The 19,944-nt window shown below is 50.9% G+C and overlaps 1 pseudogene; it reads left to right on the forward strand.

The window, feature by feature from the left end:
- Nucleotides 1-697: 697 nt before the first annotated feature.
- LOC129141170 (uncharacterized) lies at nucleotides 698-18,286 on the forward strand (annotated as a pseudogene).
- Nucleotides 18,287-19,944: the final 1,658 nt, after the last annotated feature.

Consider the following 19,944-nt stretch of genomic DNA (forward strand, 5'->3'; position numbering starts at 1 on the left):
GAAGCTTGCTTGGCTTGCTGGATCTTGGGAGATTTTGTTGCCATCCTAAGTCTTGGGCCTCTCTCACCTGGAGCTACAGCAGACATTTCAGCCACACCTCACAATCCTGATTTCAGCTCTCCCCTCTGACACCACATGACAACCAGGAGCTTCATTAGAAAGCCTTAGCCTGACATTGTAACCTTTACCCTGCATTGGGCAATGCCTCCCCGGGAGCCTCCCACCCTCCACTGGCCTCTATTTGTGACATTCACCTTAATGTTTGAGTGCCAAGTTCCTCCCTCTTGGTGTCCCACATCAACAAATCAGATGAATACAAAAAAATTACATAATTCCTATGAGCCAACCAGGGGGAAAGTGAAGACCAACCATCTAAGGAAATGGGGGGTGGATTATCTATCACCCCTGGTTCAAGTCGATTAAAGACATACAGACTGATCATGGATTCAAATATGGCCTGATCTAGAAGTGTGGGGAAAAAATGCCAACTCTATCAGCTTTGTCCTCAGACCCTGACACGAAAGCAGAGTTCACATCTACTGTCCCGATTCTGACGGAGGCCACCTGTGGTCGGCAGTTCCGCTGGTTTGCGCTGCGCATGTATGAATATAGCCTCCAGATCTCCCCTAGCTTCCCACCCCATCCTTCATGCAGAGGTCACTATATGTTTGGATAGATGCCAGGGTGCCACGCGGCCATGTCTGCCAATGGGCAGGGGGACTACTATGAAAAGGCTCTGCACTTGGGGCCCTCAGGGGTACCACTGGCTCCATGAGCCTCCTATGGCAGGACAGGCTGATCCTGGTGTGCAAAGCCTGGTCATCTCACTTCCATTCCTATTCTGGGCCAAGCACTCCTGGGGCCTCAGTCTCCTGCCCCTGTGCCAGCCTGTGGGTGGTAGGATTCTGAGGTCCATGCTGGGTTAGAGCAGTAGGTCTCAGCCAGGAGATATTGTCACAACTAGGGAGAAGGTGTTGCTGGTATCTAGTGGGTCAAGGTCAGGGATGCTACTAAACATGCTACAGTGCACAGGACAGCCCTCAGAACAGAGGTCTATCTAGTCCAAAATGTCAAAGAGAAAGCCTGGGTTATGGGAAGGGGTGTCCTCCAGAGAGCATGGCCTTAGATTTTCAGCCCCTCTAAGAATGAGATGTTCCTTGTTTATTTTCTCCATCTCTCATTGGCCTAGTTGTAGGGGAGGGAAGAGTTAGACCAGGGTAGGATCCAAGCACTCCTGATCCTCTGAGCCAAATATGGTTCTCCAGATAGCACAATTTCCTCTAAAAATGCAGTCCAAGATGGAATGGGTAAGAAACCTGCTTCCTTCCATCTTCTAGTACATTGGCTTTAAAAACTCATCGTAAAAATATGAAAAAGACATTTACTGTAGCACTGTTCATAACTGAAAAAGATTTAAAAAAAAAAACCTAAATGTCCACTTAAAAGGACCGGATAAATAAATTATGATACATTCATGCAGTGGAATTATATGCAGTTGTTAAAAGAGTGAGGTAGCTCTAAATATAATGACATGAAACAATCTCCAAGACATATTATTAAGAATCCCATGGCCAGGCACAGTGACTCACACCTGTAATCCCAGCACTTTGGGAGGCCCAGGTAGGAGGAGGGCTTGAGCTGAGGAGTTTGAGACCAGCCTGGGCAACATAGTGAGACCACATCTCTATGAAAATAAAACAATTATCTGGGCATGGTGGTGCACACCCGTGGTCTTTGCTACTTGGGAGACTGAGGTGGGAGGATCACTTGGGTCCATGAGGTCCAGGCCGCAGTGAGCTATGACTGTGCCACTGCACTCCAGCCTGGGTGACAGAGCAAGACCCTGTCTTGAGAAAGAAAAAGGATACCAGCAAGATGCAGGAACAATATGCCTGGTGTACTAATACTTGCATGAAAATATTATTTTAAAATACTATGTAAACCTAGATGCTGAGTGTGAATTAGACACGCTCAGAAAAGACACTGGTTGTCTCTTGGGAGGGGAGCTGGGGCTGGGACCGGGAAGGGATAGAAGAGAGATTTACTGTTCACTCTAGGTCCTTTGCAGAATCATCATTGTGGTATGTTTGGTTGAATAGAAGTTTAAATACCTTACTGAAGTCAAATCTATCACCATTTTTCTTTTGAGCTTACACTTTTAATATTTTTTTCTTGAGACAGAGTCTCGCTTTGTTGCCCAGGCAGGAGTGCAGTGGCTCAATTATAGCTCAATGCAGCCTCAAACACCCAGCCTCCAGGGATCCTCCCACCTCAGCCTCTTGAGTAGCCAGGACTACAGGCATGCAGCAGCACACCCAGCTAATTTTGCACATATATATATACACACACACACACACACACATATATATATATAGAAGAGAGAGAGAGAGAGAGAAAGAGAGAGATGGGGTCTTGTTGTGTCACCCAGGCTGCTCTGGAACTCCTGGGCTCAAGCAATCCTCCTGCTTCAGCCTCCCAAAGTGCTGGGATTACAGGCGTGAACCACAACACCCAGCCACTTTCAGTATTTTATTTAAGAAATTACTTTCTACATGTTATGGACTGAATGTTTGCATCCCCTCAAAATGTATATGTTGAAATCCTAGCCTCCAATATAATGGTGTTAGGAGGGGGGGCCCCTGGGAAGTAATTAGAAGGGAGGAGCTCGCATGATGGGATCAGTACCTTCATAAGGAGAGATTCAGGAGAGTTTCTTCCTGTCTTTCTTGCTCTCTGCCGTGTGAGGATACAAGAAGATGGCCCTCTGTGAACCAGCAGGTGGGCCCTCCCCAGGAACCAGCCATGCTGGCACCCTGATCTTGGACTTCTAGCCTCAAGAACTTGGAGAAATCAATGTTTGTTGTTGAAGCCACCCAGTCCATGGCATTTTGTTAGAGCAGCCCCAACTAAGACACTGCTCCAATCATAAGGATATCCCCCTACGATTCCTTGTAATTGCTTTCAAAGTTTTGCTTTTCACAGCTAGATCTTTAATCAACCTGGATTTTATTTTTGGTATGATGTGAACTAGGGATCTAGTTGTATTTACTTTCCATATGGAAAATCAATTGTGCCAACACCATTTGTAGAATATTCCATCCTTTCCCCAACAATCTACAATGCAACTTCTGTCTCATTCCAAGTTTCCATGTGTCATGGGTCTTTTGCTGGGTTCCTGTTCTCTTCCAGTGGTCGATTTGTAAATCCCCTTGACAACACATCACTGTCCTAATTCCTATGACATTATAGTATGCACACAAATCTTAAACGTTCCATTACCCACCGACCTCTATGTTACTCTCATTCTTTAAAAATATTTTCACTTGTGGCTGGGCATGGTGGCTCTCACCTGTAATCCTAGCACTTTGAGAGGCCAAGGTGGGCGGATCAAGAGGTCAGGAGATCGAGACCATCCTGGCTAACACGGTGAAACCCCATCTCTACTAAAAATACAAAAAATTAGCTGGGCATGGTGGCGGGCACCTGTAGTCCCAGCTACTTGGGAGGCTGAGGCAGGAGAATGGCGTGAACCTGGGAGGCGGAGCTTGCAGTGAGCCGAGATGGCACCACTGCACTCCAGCCTGGGTGACAGAGTGAGCCTCCATCTCACAAAAAAAAAAAAAAATATATATATATATATATATATATATATATATATATATATATTCACTTGTGTTCCACTAGAAGCAGAGTCTGAGTCAAGGATTTGGGTGCAAGCATTTTTTTAGAAGGTGATTCCAGGAAGCCCAGGTAAGAGGGTGGGAAGTGAAATAGGTAAGGGAAGAAAGCTAACAGACAGTGCATTAACGAGCAGGTTGCCACAAAGGGTAACTGGGGTTCAATCTCACTGGGCCCTTCAAAGTTATTCCAACTGAGGGGTGGGGAAGCTGCAATATTTATCCACCAACTCCCATTCCTCATGGCTGTTTTAAAATGCACTGAACATTTATTTTAATCAGATATGGTAAGACACATAGACATGGACATGACTGTCCTGAAGGAAAGAGTTTTTTTATACTCAAAGTTTCCTAGAAACAAGAGCCACGGCATGCTATGCAGGGATACATAGGGGGGCACCAGGGTTGGTCAAGAAGTCAAACGAGTGAGGGGAAAACATGGGCAAGAGCTTTATTTGTGGCATCCAAGGGAAAGGCAAGGTAAGCAGGCACAGGATTAGCTATTAATAGTTTGAATAATTTCATTCGGCTCTGGGGCCTAGGGCTCTCCCCAGTTGTCTGGCCCATGGCCCTGGGATGATGAGGGCAGAGGGACAGTGGCCCAATGTAAGAGCCCGATGAAGGAGGTGGTTGGGTCTATGGGCTTTGGATTGGCTGGTTTGCATATGGAAGGTGCACTTGCAGGTGAGTCCTTTACTATCTCTAGGAACTGGCTAGCCCTGGGAGGAGCATTCTCTCCAGGATCAGCAAGGCCCCAGCTGTCAAAACATCAGGAAATACAGGAAATGAAAAGGAATGATGAATACACTGAGTGTGCTCTTGAAGGCATGTAAGTGGCTGGCAATGCCGAGGGCTATGGGGAGGGCACCAATGGTGTCTGCTACACTATTCTTGGCCCCTCAATGACTACATGAATTTTAGGATCAGCCTGTCAAATTCCACAAAAACTTCTATTGGGATTTGTGTGGGAATTGCTTGAATTTATAGATTAATTCGGTGAGAAGTAATATGTTTATAACATTGAGTCCTACCATTCATAATATATACAGTATATATTTCAATTTAGTCAGTTCTTCCTTTAAGTCCCTGGGTAGTTTTTATATTTGTCTTAGTCCCTTTGTAGTGCTATGACAAAACACCTGAGACTAGGTAATTTACAAACAACTGAAGTTTATTTTCTCAGTTCTGGAAGTTCGGAAGAACAAGATCAACGCTCCAGCAGGTACAGTGTCTAGTGAGGGCCTGGTCTCTGCTTCCAAGATGGTACCTTGAATGCTGGTTCCTCTGGAGCAGACAATGCTATGGTCTCATGTGGCAGAAGGCAGATTTACCACCATCCCTAAGCCCTTTTATAAGGCACTAATCTCATACATGAGGGCTTGCCCTTATGACTTAATCACTTTTTAAAGGCCCCACTTCTTCATACTATCACCTTGGCAATTAAGTTTTAACACATGAATTTTGGGAGACACATTCAGGCTATAGCAATACTCTTCATGAAAGGTCTTGTGTATATTTTGCTAGATATATTCTCAGGATTTTGTTGCTATTGTGAATAGAATCTCTTTTTCTATTACATTTTCTTAATTTGTTATTACTGATGTATAGGAATGCTAATCTTTTTTTAAGTTGATCTTGAATTCAACAACCTTGCTAACTCTCTTACTAGTCTTAATAATTTATCTGGACTTTGCACCCAAGACTGTGTGGTAGATAGAGCTCCCTCTCCCCTCTCCCCTCCCCCCTCCCCCCTCCCCCCTCTCCCCTCTCCCCTCTTTCCACGGTCTCCCTCTGATGCCGAGCCGAAGCTGGACGGTACTGCTGCCATCTCAGCTCACTGCAATCTCCCTGCCCGATTCTCCTGCCTCAGCCTGCCGAGTGCCTGCGATTGCAGGCGCGCGCCGCCACGCCTGACTGGTTTTCGTATTTTTTTGGTGGAGACGGGGTTTCGATGTGTCGGCTGGGCTGGTCTCCAGCTCCTAACCGCCAGTGATCCGCCAGCCTCGGCCTCCCGAGGTGCCGGGATTGCAGACGGAGTCTCGTTAACTCAGTGCTCAATGGCGTCCAGGCTGGAGTGCAGTGGCGTGATCTCGGCTCGCTACAACCACCTCCCAGCCGCCTGCCTTGGCCTCCCTAAGTGCCGAGATTGCAGCCTCTGCCTGGCAGCCACCCCGTCTGGGAAGTGAGGAGCGTCTCCGCCTGACCGCCCATCGTCTGGGATGTGAGGAGCCCCTCTGCCTGGCTGCCCAGTCTGGAAAGTGAGGAGCGTCTCTGCCCGGCCGCCATCCCATCTAGGAAGTGAGGAGCACCTCTTCCCGGCCGCCATCACATCTGGGAAGTGAGGAGCGTCTCTGCCCGGCCGCCCATCGTCTGAGATGTGGGGAGCACCTCTGCCCTGCCGCCCCGTCCGGGATGTGAGGAGCGTCTCTGCCCGGCCGCCCTGTCTGAGAAGTGAGGAGACCCTCTGCCTGGCAACCGCCCCGTCTGAGAAGTGAGGAGCCCCTCCGCCCGGCAGCCACCCCGTCTGAGAAGTGAGGAGCGTCCTCCCTCCTTGTCCGGGAGGGAGGTGGGGGGGTCAGCCCCCCGCCCGGCCAGCCGCCCCGTCCGGGAGGCGAGGGGTGCCTCTGCCCGGCCGCCCCTACTGGGAAGTGAGGAGCCCCTCTGCCCGGCCAGCCGCCCCGTCCGGGAGGGAGGTGGGGGGATCAGCCCCCCACCTGGCCAGCCGCCCCGTCCGGGAGGGAGGTGGGGGGATCAGCCCCCCGCCCGGCCAGCTGCCCTGTCCAGGAGGTGGGGGGCGCCTCTGCCCGGCCGCCCCTACTGGGAAGTGAGGAGCCCCTCTGCCCGGCCAGCCACTCTGTCTGGGAGGGAGGTGGGGGGGTCAGCCCCCCGCCCGGCCAGCCGCCCCGTCCGGGAGGGAGGTGGGGGGGTCAGCCCCCCGCCCGGCCAGCCGCCCCGTCCGGGAGGGAGGTGGGGGGGTCAGCCCCCCGCCCGGCCAGCCGCCCCGTCCGGGAGGGAGGTGGGGGGGTCAGCCCCCCGCCCGGCCAGCCGCCCCGTCCGGGAGGGAGGTGGGGGGGTCAGCCCCCCGCCCGGCCAGCCGCCCCGTCCGGGAGGGAGGTGGGGGGATCAGCCCCCCGCCCGGCCAGCCGCCCTGTCCGGGAGGTGAGGGGCACCTCTGCCCGGCCGCCCCTACCGGGAAGTGAGGAGCCCCTCTGCCCGGCCAGCCGCCCCGTCCGGGAGGGAGGTGGGGGGGTCAGCCCCCCGCCGGGCCAGCCGCCCCGTCGGGGAAGTGAGGGGCGCCTCTGCCCGGCCGCCCCTACTGGGAAGTGAGGAGCCCCTCTGCCCAGCCAGCCGCCCTGTCCGGGAGGGAGGTGGGGGGTCAGCCCCCCGCCCGGCCAGCCGCCCCATCCGGGAGGGAGGTGGGGGGGGTCAGCCCCCCGCCCGGCCAGCCGCCCCGTCCGGGAGGTGAGGGGCGCTTCTGCCCGGCCGCCCCTACTGGGAAGTGAGGAGCTCCTCTGCCCGGCCACCACCCCATCTGGGAGGTGTACTCAACAGCTCATTGAGAACGGGCCATGAAGACAATGGCGGTTTTGTGGAATAGAAAGGGGGGAAAGGTGGGGAAAAGATTGAGAAATCGGATGGTTGCCGTGTCTGTGTAGAAAGAGGTAGACATGGGAGACTTTTCATTTTGTTCCGTACTAAGAAAAATTCTTCTGCCTTGGGATCCTGTTTATCTGTGACCTTACCCCCAACCCTGTGCTCTCTGAAACATGTGCTGTATCCACTCAGGGTTGAATGGATTAAGGGCGGTGCAAGATGTGCTTTGTTAAACAGATGCTTGAAGGCAGCATGTTCGTTAAGAGTCATCACCACTCCCTAATCTCAAGTACCCAGGGACACAAACACTGCAGAAGGCCGCAGGGTCCTCTGCCTAGGAAAACCAGAGAACTTTGTTCACTTGTTTATCTGCTGACCTTCCCTCCACTATTGTCCTGTGACCCTGCCAAATCCCCCTCTGCGAGAAACACCCAAGAATGATCAATAAAAAAGAAAAAAGAAAAAAAAATTTATCTGTATATTCTTCTGGATTTTCTTCATAGGCAATTATATGGTCTGCAAGTACAGGAATTTTTCTTTCCAATTTAAAATTTTTATTTCCTTCATTTTTTTTTTTAAGATGGAGCCTCACTCTGTCGCCTAGGCTGGAGTGCAGTGGCATGATCTTGGCTCACTGTAACCTCCACCTCCCAGGTTCAAGAGATTTTCCTGCCTCAGCCTCCTGAATAGCTTGGATTACAGGCACCCACCACCATGCCCAGGTAATTTTTGTATTTTTTTTTAGTAGAGATGGAGTTTCACCATGTTGGCCAGGCTGGTCTTGAACTCCTGACTTCAAGTGATCCTCCTGCCTGGGCCTCACAAAGTGCTGGGATTACAGACATGAGCCACTGCACCTGACCTTTATTTACTTTATATATCTCACCTATTACTGCTGCAGTTTGCAGAAGAGAGGATGCCCTCAAACCTAACTTCTCCAAACCATCCCAAAGGGGAAGTCTGCTCCACATCAACAATGTTATTGTTTTTAAAGACCATAAGTCAACATGTTAGATTATAGCAAAATGATGTCCAAGGGGCAATATGAAAGCAAGACTGAGAGTCCTGGAAAGAAGGTGGCAGAGCTGCCTTTTTAAAATGGTCATCCCCTCACACCCTACCCTTCCTGCCTTCCTCCAGTTGTCAGATTTGCCTGTTGGGGTCCACACGGGGAAGGAGATAGGGGGCTGGACTGAGAGGGAGATGGAGAAGCTGCCAGAGGCCCTTTTGGATCCAGAATTGAGGCAGCAGTTCCAGCTAGGTCCAGAGGTGGGGGCTGCCCCCCAACGCCCAAGGGAATGGCACTGATTCCAAAACGTGGCAAGAACTCTCTGGCTGGGAGAGGGATGTGCTTGCTCCCTTGAATCACCTGAGCCCAGGCTGGAAGGCCCAAGGGGGAGCACAGGCCAGCCCACTCCAGCCCCATCCCCTCCCTTTAACCCTAAGCTATTCACTCTCCCAGATTCCACTCCCTTTTCCTAAGTGACCTCCCTGCAAAGTCTGCAGAGAGCAGCACTCCTTTGTGCCAGCTCACCCCGCACTGTCCTGTCTTTCAGCAACCCCCATGGGTATGAACTTGAGATGATTCATTTTCCTAAAAGCCTCTTTCGGGTGAGGGAAGGCGTGGGTGGCTCTGCAAGGTTTGGAGTGGGGGCTGCCTCTTCTCAGAGCCACTGGGAGAGCCAGTGTCACCCTCCATGGTGGGTGTCTGCGGGCTGGGGAGCAGCCATGGATGACACCATCTTTGCAGGCAGCCCAGGTCATCCCCAGTGGTCTAGGAGACTGGGGGTGCACCAACTCCCACTCCCAACAGGGCCGAGGCTCCTTCCTCACCTAAGAGGTGACTTTCTTGAAGAGTGGGGACAGAGGAGCTGGCAACCTGTGCGGTGTAGGCACCTGGGAACAAATCTGCGGCTCAGTCTCAGAGAGAAGTCTCCTCCAACACAGCTATTGCAGAAATGGGGAAACTGGGCCTAGAGGGAAGGGGGCTTGCCCAAATCACCAGCCCTGGAATGTTTTGCGCTTTCAGGGTGGATCTCCCAAGAAATGCATTTAATGGCACTGCTGCCTCTGGTCACCCACCTCGAGGTGTGGTGGGCCTGGACAGTCACCTTGACTGAGGGCCAGGCTGATGAAGTCAAACGTACCACTCAGGAAGGAGACCCAGCCCTTCTCCAGGCAGAGTTCGAATGTGAAGACTGCCTTCTTTGGGCCTCAGTTTCCCCACCTGAATTGCAAGGGCCCTTCTAGCTCCTACAGTCTGGGCCAGGCTTTTCCTCTGAGCCCCAGTCAGCCTGGAGGACCAGGGCTACATCTTCCTTGGACAGAGACCCACCATAGGGGTGGCAGGACATAGGGGTGGGGGTAGGCAAGGTTCCTGTAGGGAGGTGAAGCCGTCATCAGAGATGGTGTCTGCAGGCAGTGGGTGTATCATGGCTCTGCTACTACTTGCTGAGTGATTTCCCCATTCTGGACCTCAGTTTCCCCATCTGTTTTACGGAGATAATATGCCTGCCTACATATCTGGGGACTTGGATGTGTGTGTGGGCTAGTTGCAGTGTTTCTTAGGTGTGGTCCTGGGGCAGCCTGCACCACCCCATAGAGATTTCTGGGCCCCATCCTAGGCTCACAGGATCAGAACTCCGGGAATTTGCATTTACACAGGCATCCAGGTGATTCAGACACATGATTGAAGAAGCACTAATAGTATATTGTAAGCTCTTTATAAAAGGTAAATTCATAGCTGCCTTTTAATAAACATAAATTTCATCTTCCCTTCCTCAGTTAAGGACACACAACCCAGGTGAAAATCACTCTGCCTTTCCAGATGCGGAATCTTATCTTTCCACTAAGATTCTGTTAACTGTTACTTTCTGTAGTTTGTATTCCAAAACAATGGGTATATCTTTCCATTTTTTCAATATAAATGTGTAGGTTGGATGTGCTTTTTCAAATGGGACACACACTCACACCGTTTAGAATTCCAGCTATGGCTTCTGTCAGGCCTCTGAGCCCAAGCCAAGCCATCGCATCCCCTGTGACTTGCACATATACACCCAGATGGCCTGAAGTAACTGAAGATCCACAAAAGAAGTAAAAATAGCCTTAACTGATGACATTCCACCATTGTGATTTGTTCCTGCCCCACCCTAACTGATCAATGTACTTTGTAATCTCCCTCACCCTTAAGAAGGTTCCTTGTAATTCTCCTCACCCTTGAGAATATACTTTGTGAGATCCACCCCTGCCCGCAAAACATTGCTCTTAACTTCACTGCCTAACCCAAAACCTATAAGAACTAATGATAATCCATCTCCCTTCGCTGACTCTTTTCGGACTCAGCCCACCTGCACCCAGGTGAAATAAACAGCCATGTTGCTCACACAAAGCCTGTTTGGTGGTCTCTTCACAAGGACGCGCATGAAATTTGGTGCCCTGACTCGGACCAGGACCGCACCCTGTAGCCTTTCTGTGCAAATAACTTGACCTTACTGTTTTAGCCTAATCCTCATGTCTGCGTGCAGTGGCTGCCACTGCTTTAATACTTTTAGAGGCCCTAAAAATCACAGACTATGCTCAACTCACTCTCTACATTTCTCATAACTTCCAAAATCTATTTTCTTCCTCATACCTGACGCATATACTTTCTGCTCCCCGGCTCCTTCAGCTGTACTCACTCTTTGTTAAGTCCCACAATTACTATTGTTCCTGGCCCGGACTTCAATCTGGCCTCCCACATTATTCCTGATACCACACCTGACCCCCATGACTGTATCTCTCTGATCCACCTGATATTCACCCCATTTCCCCATATTTCCTTCTCTCCATGTCTCTACCCCTTCTCTGCTTTTCTGGGGGAGGGGCAAGTACCCCTCAATCCCTTCTCCTTCACCCTTAGTGGCAAGTCCTGCTTTTCTGGGGAAGGGGCAAGTACCCCAACCCCTTCTCTCCTTGTCTCTACCCCTTCTCTGATTTTCTGGGGCCGGGGAAAGAACCCCTCAACCCCTTCTCCTTCACCCTCAGTGGCAAGTCCCACTTTTCTGGGGGAGGGGCAAGTACCCTAACCCCTTCTATCCATGTCTCTACCCCTTCTCTGCTTTTCCTGCCTTGGTCCTTCACCCTTAGCAGCAAGTCCCGCTTTTCTGGGGAAGGGGCAAGTACCCCAACCCTTTCTCTCCTTGTCTCTACCCCTTCTCTGCTTTTCTGGGGAAGGGGCAAGTACCCCAACCCCTTCTCTCCATGTCTCTACCCCTTCTCTGATTTTCTGGGGCAGGGGCAAGAACCCCTCAACTCCTTCTCCTTCACCCTCAGCGGCAAGTCCCACTTTTCTGGGGGAGGGGCAAGTACTCCAACCCCTTCTCTCTGTGTCTCTACCACTTCTCTGCTTTTCTGGGGGAGAGGCAAGTACCCCGACCTCGTATCTCTGCACCCCGATCCCTTCTCTGCTTTTCTGGAGGGGAAGAAACCCCCACCCCTTCTCCGTGTCTCTACTCTTTTCTCTGGGCTTGCCTCCTTCACGATGGGTAAGCTTCCACCTTCCATTCCTCTTTCTTCTCCCTTAGCCTGTGTTCTTAAGAACTTAAAACCTCTTCAACTTTCACCTGACCTAAAACCTAAATGCCTTATTTTCTTCTGCAATGCCGCTTGACCCCAATACAAACTCAACAGTAGTTCCAAATAGCCAGAAAACTGCACTTTGAATTTTTCCATCCTGCAAGATCTAAATAATTCTTCTCGTAAAATAGGCAAACGGTCTGAGGTGCCTGACGTCCAGGCATTCTTTTACACATCAGTCCCTCTCTAGTCTCTGTTCCCAGTGCAACTCATCCCAAATCTTCCTTCTTTCCCTCCTGCCTGTCCCCTCAATCCCAACCCCAAGCGTCGCTGAGTCTTTCTAATCTTCCTTTTCTACAGACCCTTCTGACCTCTCCCCTCCTCGCCAGGCCGAGCTAGGTCCCAATTCTTCCTCAGCCTCCGCTCCTCCACCCTATAATCCTTTTATCACCTCCCCTCCTCACACCCAGTCTGGTTTACAGTTTCGTTCAGTGACTAGCCCTCCCCCACCTGCCCAGCAATTTACTCTTAAAAAGGTGGCTGGAGCTAAAGCCATAGTCAAGGTTAATGCTCCTTTTTCTTTATCCCAAATCAGATAGTGTTTAGGCTCTTTTTCATCAAACATAAAAAACCCAGCCCAGTTCATGGCTCATTCAGCAGCAACCCTGAGACGCTTTACAGCCCTAGACCCTAAAAGGTCAAAAGGCCATCTTATTCTCAATATACATTTTATTACCCAATCTGCTCCCAACATTAAATAAAACTCCAAAAATTAAATTCCGGCCCTCAAACCCCACAACAGGATTTAATTAACCTTGCCTTCAAGGTGTACAATAATAGAAAAAAGTTGCAATTCCTTGCCTCCACTGTGAGACAAACCCCAGCCACATCTCCAGCACACAAGAACTTCCAAACGCCTGAACTGCAGCAGCCAGGCGTTCCTCCAGAACCTCCTCCCCCAGGAGCTTGCTACACGTGCTGGAAATCTGGCCACCAGGCCAAGGAATGCCCACAGCCCAGGATTCCTCCTAAGCGTGTCCCATCTGTGCAGGACCCCACTGAAAATCGGACTGTTCAACTCACCTGGCAGCCACTCCCACAGCCCCTGGAACTCTGGCCCAAGGCTCTCTGACTGACTCCTTCCCAGATCTTCTCGGCTTAGCGGCTGAAGACTGACGCTGCCCAATCACCTCGGAAGCCCCGTAGACCATCACAGGTGCCGAGCTTCCGGTAACTAACGGTGGAGGGTAAGTCCGTCCCCTTCTTAATCAATACGGAGGCTACCCACTCCACATTACCTTCTTTTCAAGGGCCTGTTTCCCTTGCCTCCATAACTGTTGTAGGTATTGACGGCCAGGCTTCTAAACCTCTTAAAACTCCCCAACTCTGGTGCCAACTTAGAAAATACTCTTTTAAGCACTCCTTTTAGTTATCCCCACCTGCCCAGTTCCCTTATTAGGCTGAGACACTTTAACTAAATTATCTGCTTCCCTGACTATTCCGGGATTACAGCTACATCTCATTGCCACCTTTCTTCCCAATCCAAAGCCTCCTTTGCATCCTCCTCTTGTATTCCCCGACCTTAACCCACAACTATAAGATACCCCTACTCCCTCCTTGGTGACCGATCATGCACCCCTTACCATCTCTTTAAAACCTAATCACACTTACCCCACTCAATGCCAATATCCCATCCCACAGCACGCTTTAAAAGGATTAAAGCCTGTTATCACTCGCCTGCTACAGCATAGGCTTCTAAAACCTATAAACTCTCCTTACAATTCCCCCATTTTACCTGTCCAAAAACAGAACAAGTCTTACAGATTAGTTCAGGATCTGCGCCTTATCAACCAAATTGTTTTGCCTATCCACCCCGTGGTGCCAAACCCATATACTCTCCTATCCTCAATACCTCCCTCTACTACCCATTATTCTGTTCTAGATCTCAAACATGCTTTCTTTACTATTCCTTTGCACCCTTCATCCCAGCCTCTCTTTGCTTTCACTTGGACTAACCCTGACACCCATCAGTCCCAGCAGCTTACCTGAGCTGTACTGCCGCAAGGTTTCAGGGACAGCCCTCATTACTTCAGCCAAGTTCTGTCTCATGATTTAGTTTCTTTCCACCCCTCCGCTTCTCACCTTATTCAATATATTGATGACCTTCTTCTTTGTAGCCCCTCCTTTGAATCTTCTCAACAAGACACACTTCTGCTCCTTCAGCATTTATTCTCCAAAGGATAGCGGGTATTCCCCTCTAAAGCTCAAATTTCTTCCCCATCCATTACCTACCTCGGCATAATTCTTCATAAAAACACATGTGCTCTCCCTTCTGATCATGTCCGATTAATCTCCCAAACCTCAATCCCTTACAAAACAACAACTCCTTTTCTTCCTAGGCATGGTTAGTGCGGTCAGAATTCTTACACAAGAGCCAGGACCGCACCCTGTAGCCTTTCTGTCCAAACAACTTGACCTTACTGTTTTAGCCTAGCCATCATGTCTCCGTGCAGTGGCTGCCACTGCTTTAATACTTTTAGAGGCCCTAAAAATCACAAACTGTGCTCAACTCACTCTCTACATTTCTCATAACTTCTGAAATCTACTTTCTTCCTCATACCTGATGCATATACTTTCTGCTCCCTGGCTCCTTCAGCTGTACTCACTCTTTGTTAAGTCCCACAATTACCATTGTTCCTGGCCCGGACTTCAATCTGGCCTCCCACATTATTCCTGATACCACACCTGACCCCCATGACTGTATCTCTCTGATCCACCTGATATTCACCTGATTTCCCCATATTTCCTTCTTTTCTGTTCCTCACCCTGATCACGCTTGATTTATTGATGGCAGTTCCACCAGGCCTAATCGCCACACACCAGCAAAGGCAGGCTATGCTATAGTACAAGCCACTAGCCCGCCTCTTAGAACCTCTCATTTCCTTTCCATCGTGGAAATCTATCCTCAAGGAAATAACTTCTCAGTGTTCCATCTGCTATTCTACTACTCCTCAGGGATTATTCAGGCCCCCTCCCTTCCCTACACATCAAGCTTGAAGATTTGCCCCCACCCAGGACTGGCAAATTAGCTTTACTCAACATGCCCTGAGTCAGATAACTAAAATACCTCTTAGTCTAAGTAGACACTTTCACTGAATAAGTAAAGGCCTTTCCTACAGCGTCTGAGAAGGCCACCGCAGTCATTTCTTCTCTTCTGTCAGACATAATTCCTCAGTTTAGCCTTCCCACCTCTATACAGTCTGATAAAAGACCAGCCTTTGTTAGTCAAATCAGCCAAGCAGTTTTTCAGGCTCTTAGTATTCAGTGAAACCTTTATATCCCTTACGGTCCTCCATCTTCAAGAAAACTAGAACAGACTAAAGGTCTTTTAAAAACACACCTCACCAAGCTCAGCCACCAACTTAAAAAGGACTGGACAATACTTTTACCACTTTCCCTTCTCAGAAGTCAGACCTGTCCTCAGAATGCTACAAGGTGCAGCCCATTTGAGCTCCTGTATAGAGGCTCCTTTTTATTAGGCCCCAGTCTCATTCCAGACACCAGACCAACTTAGACTGTGCCCCAAAAAACTTGTCATCCCTACTATCTTCTGTCTAGTCATACTCCCATTCACCGTTCTGAACTACTCATACATGCCCTGCTCTTGTTTACACTGCTGGTTTACACTGTTTCTCCAAGCCATCACAGCTGATATCTCCTGGTGCTATCCCCAAACTGCCACTCTAAACTCTGGAAGTAAATAAATAATCTTTGCTGGCAGGACTATGCTGAATCTCCTTAGGCACTCTCTAATCAGATGTCCTAGGTCCTCCCAATTCTTAGACCTTTTATACCTGTTTTTCTCCTTCTCTTATTCCATTTAGTTTCTCAATTCATCCAAAACCGTATCCAGGCCATCACCAATAATTCTATATGACAAATGTTTCTTCTAACATCCCCACAATATCACCCCTTACCACAAGATCTCCCTTCAGCTTAATCTCTCCCACTCTAGGTTCCCACGCCGCCCCTAATCCCGCTTGAAGCAGCCCTGAGAAACATCGCCCATTCTCTCTCCATACCACCCCCCAAAAATTTTCACCACCCCAACACTTCAACACTATTTTGTTTTATTTTTCTTATTAATATAAGAAAGCAGGAATGTCAGACCTCTGAGCCCAAGCCAAGCCATCGCATCCCCTGTGACTTGCACATATACACCCAGATGGCCTGAAGTAACTGAAGATCCACAAAAGAAGTAAAAATAGCCTTAACTGATGACATTCCACCATTGTGATTTGTTCCTGCCCCACCCTAACTGATCAATGTACTTTGTAATCTCCCCTACCCTTAAGAAGGTTCTTTGTAATTCTCCTCACCCTTGAGAATGTACTTTGTGAGATCCACCCCTGCCCGCAAAACATTGCTCTTAACTTCACTGCCTAACCCAAAACCTATAAGAACTAATGATAATCCATCTCCCTTCACTGACTCTCTTTTCGGACTCAGCCCACCTGCACCCGGGTGAAATAAACAGCCATGTTGCTCACACAAAGCCTGTTTGGTGGTCTCTTCACAAGGACGTGCATGAAAGCTTCCTCTCAAATTATTAGCCCTTTTCTGCCAGGGAGTAGTTTTTCCCAAGGAGTTCTGGAAGACAAGACCCTGGACAGAGGCTGGTGGTACCCCCCCTCCTGCCCCACCGCTCATCAGAATTGCTGGATCATGACTGACCCCTAGTGGCGGCTTCTCTGCTTAACTGTCAGCCCATGGACTGGGGTGTGACCCCCAATGCTGCTGCAGAAACTTTCACCCGTCCTGGGCCACCCCTGCCATCTGTGGAGAAAGGCCTGTCCCTTGTCTTCTGAGCCCAGCTGGCCTCACAGGCATTCAGCAGATTGGAAAGTCTAAGCATGTGCTGGGCTGGGCTCCCCCACGCCCCTTTTTGGAGTGAGGCAGAGTGCATTCCAGCCCCCAGCATCCCTGCTGTTTATTCCCACCCCTCACCCCCGCCCCCATACACACTCACAAGTACAAACACGGGCGCAGTCACGGGCACACACCGCCACGGAGAGCATTTCCACTTCCAGCCTCGGCAGAGCAGGCTCCTTATAGGGAAGTTAACGAGGCAGTAAAGGCTCAGGGGTCAGGGAGGACCTCTGTCGGGAGGAGGCTGCTAGACCCAGTTCTGCCTCTGACTTGCTGGGGGTCCTTGAGAAAGTTGCTTCTCCTCTTTGGTTTCAGTTTCCCCAGCTGAGAAATGGAGGGTTTGGCCAAATGGTCTAAGGTTCTGGGAACCTCTAACTTAGAGCCCGTAACTGGTGGTCAAGATGAGGGAGAGTCCCTCGGGGTCAGCTGAATGCCTGAGAGGCAGGACAGGCCCAAAGGTGAGCAACTTGAGCACACCAGGTGGGCTCCGAGCTGGAGGTGAGCCCCACAGCCTGCAGAGCAGCCCTGGACTCGTGAGCCCCATCGCACCCGTCCAGGGGGACTTCAGAGATGTGGAATCCAGCCTCCTCTAGTATTGCAGAGCTGGGGGATGGGAGCTGCGGATTCTGACACCACAGCTGCCTTATATATGCCAGATGGGCTGGGGCAAGACACACCCCTTTCTATGAAATGAGCAGTCAGTCCAAATAGATGAGCTAAAGAAAGGCTGTGGGAGGGACCCAGCTCTAGCCTGAGGCTACAGACTGGCTTCCAGGGTACTCAAGCAGCTGCCTCTGGGGGAGGGGTCCCAGGTATGAGAGGCAGGGCTCAGAATCTAGGCCAAGCCTCCACAGGACCCCCCTCTGGAGAGCTCGGAGCAGTCTCGGGGGGAGGGTCAGCAGGCAGCAAGTGCACTAGGAGCATCTTTCACAAGGCACCCAATATTGCATCTGCTCCAATAGGCAGCGAGTTGGAAAGTGGATGGAATAGGCAGGGTGGCAGCTGCTCCCCAGGACCAGGAGTCCAGCCCAGCACCCACCCAAGTCCACCTCAGGCCTGCTCAATTGGGTTGATCCATGCTCTGGGCCCTCTGGCCCCACCCTCAGAGGGAGGGGTTTGGGGCAACCAGGTGAACTGGCCCTTGCGGGAGGCAGGCAGCCCCTCACCAGGATCCCCACCCCCACCTCTCCAGCCCCCCTCATTCCCTGATCCTTCCACCTGCTCTCCTGCCCCAGTAGTTTCCTCTGCTCACTCTCATCCCTTTTCCTGCTCCCAGGCTCACCTGCTCAGATGTCCTTGACTCTCCTCTGAGTCTCCCTCTTTCCAAGCCGCCTCCCCTCTACCTAGCACAGTCTCCCTGAAGACACCAGAGTACACAAGCTCAATTTCCCGCACCTCACCTTTACTCCCAGACATGGGAGAGAGATGACATGAAGACCCGAACACCACTTGGCAAGAGATCTGGGGTGTGCAGGGGGGCAGATCTGAGGCTGTGGAAGCTCCAGGGGCTCCCTGCAGAAGGCTGCATTTAAGCTGGGTTTTGAATGTGGCTCTGAGCTGAGACCTCTCCTTGAAGCTCCAGACCAGGAGCCAGCTGCCAGCTGGACCACTTCATTTGGTGTCTCAGAGGAACCTTGCACTCCATAAGTCTAACTCTGAACCCAGAAAATGCCCCCATCTCAGCCCTGTTTCTTCTCAGGGAAAGCACTACCTCATACCCAGTTCTGCACCAAACCCAAACTATGAGGGCTCTGGATAAGCCAGTGCCAAGAGGGAAAGAGCTCTGAATGCCAAGCCAAAACATGTGAGTTTTAACTCCACCTCCAGCTCCGAGAGTTGTGGGTAGGGAAGGGCCTTAGTCCATTTTGCTGTAGAAAGACCAGTCTGGCACTGTATTGTACATGGATGACAGGGGAAGAGTGAGGGTGGAGAGACCAGAAGGAGGGCAGGACTGGGGAGGTAGGGACATGGCTGTAGCAGTGGAGATGGGAGAACAGACAGGACTTGGTGGTTACTTGGATGAACCAAGGGAGGGATCAGGAAGAGACACCCAGTTTTGTACCAGATGTCTAGAGTGTGGGATGCCATTTATTGCTCGAGGGAAGAGGAGGAGGAAGAGGTACGGCATGGGAGGAGATAGCTGAGCTCTCTCTTGAATGTCACTTGAAGTCCCCAAGGAGAGACAGGCCTGCCAGCACCTTCATGAACTGCTTCAGCCAGCCCTTGGGGCACCTGTGGTCCCTGGCCATCTCGACTCTCCCCTTTGTGCCTGTCAGCTGCCATGGGGGTCAGTTGCACAAGGGCCCAGCAGGTCTGTGTGTTTTCCCAGGGGACTGCCGCATGGCCAATGCTGAGGAGAAGCTGATGGACGACCTTCCCTTCTGAACAAAACCCGTTACAACTACCTGATCCGCCCAGCCACCAGCAGAGGCCCTCACAGCTCATCTCCATTGAGATGGAGCTCTCCCTGGCCTAGCGTGTCAGCATGGTAGGTGCAGAGGGTAGCTGTGGCTCAGGCTCAGGCGAAGAGGCAGCTCATGCCCACACACCAAGCGATCATTGGCCAGAGGAATGAAATTACTAGGGTTGACTTAGACTTACCATTACATGGCAGGGAGGCTGCAGAAGAGTCCATGAAGTTCATAGGTGTCCAACATTTAATGAAGTCAAGGTTTTGTTTACAAAGAAGAAATAAGGGTGGGAGCGGGATGACCACTGGGTAGGCAGCCGATGGGCCTGCTCAGCTGAGTCTCCAGCACGACCATAAGCTTCTCCTCATCCTCACAGCCCCACCTTATTATCTCCCTCAACCCTGCTCAACAGATGACCTTACATGCTGCCTACTTGTTGGGGGAAACAAGAACCAGACTGGGGGAATTGACGGGTACAGAGGCCCAGGTGTAGGGGCAGGACCAGAGGCAGTGCAGCGCCTACTGAGCCAGGCGGGTGAGGGTCTGGACAGTGTGTGTGGCTGCTGCAGGCATGGAAAGGAGGCGCAGATGGAGGCACTCCCAGGGGCCATTGTCAGGCTCTCCATATGTGGACGCATGCAGAGGTGGGGGTGCTGAGGAGGGAGGAGGTGCAGGGAATTTCTCTTCTCCTCTCTACTGCCTCTGAATTGGAGATGTCAGATGAAACCATGGCCCATTGTAAATGAACACAATGTCCCCACTCACAGGGTTAGAACCCC

The sequence above is a fragment of the Pan troglodytes genome, chromosome 12, assembly GCF_028858775.2.
Source record: "Pan troglodytes isolate AG18354 chromosome 12, NHGRI_mPanTro3-v2.0_pri, whole genome shotgun sequence".
NCBI classification, from domain to species: Eukaryota; Metazoa; Chordata; class Mammalia; order Primates; family Hominidae; genus Pan; species Pan troglodytes.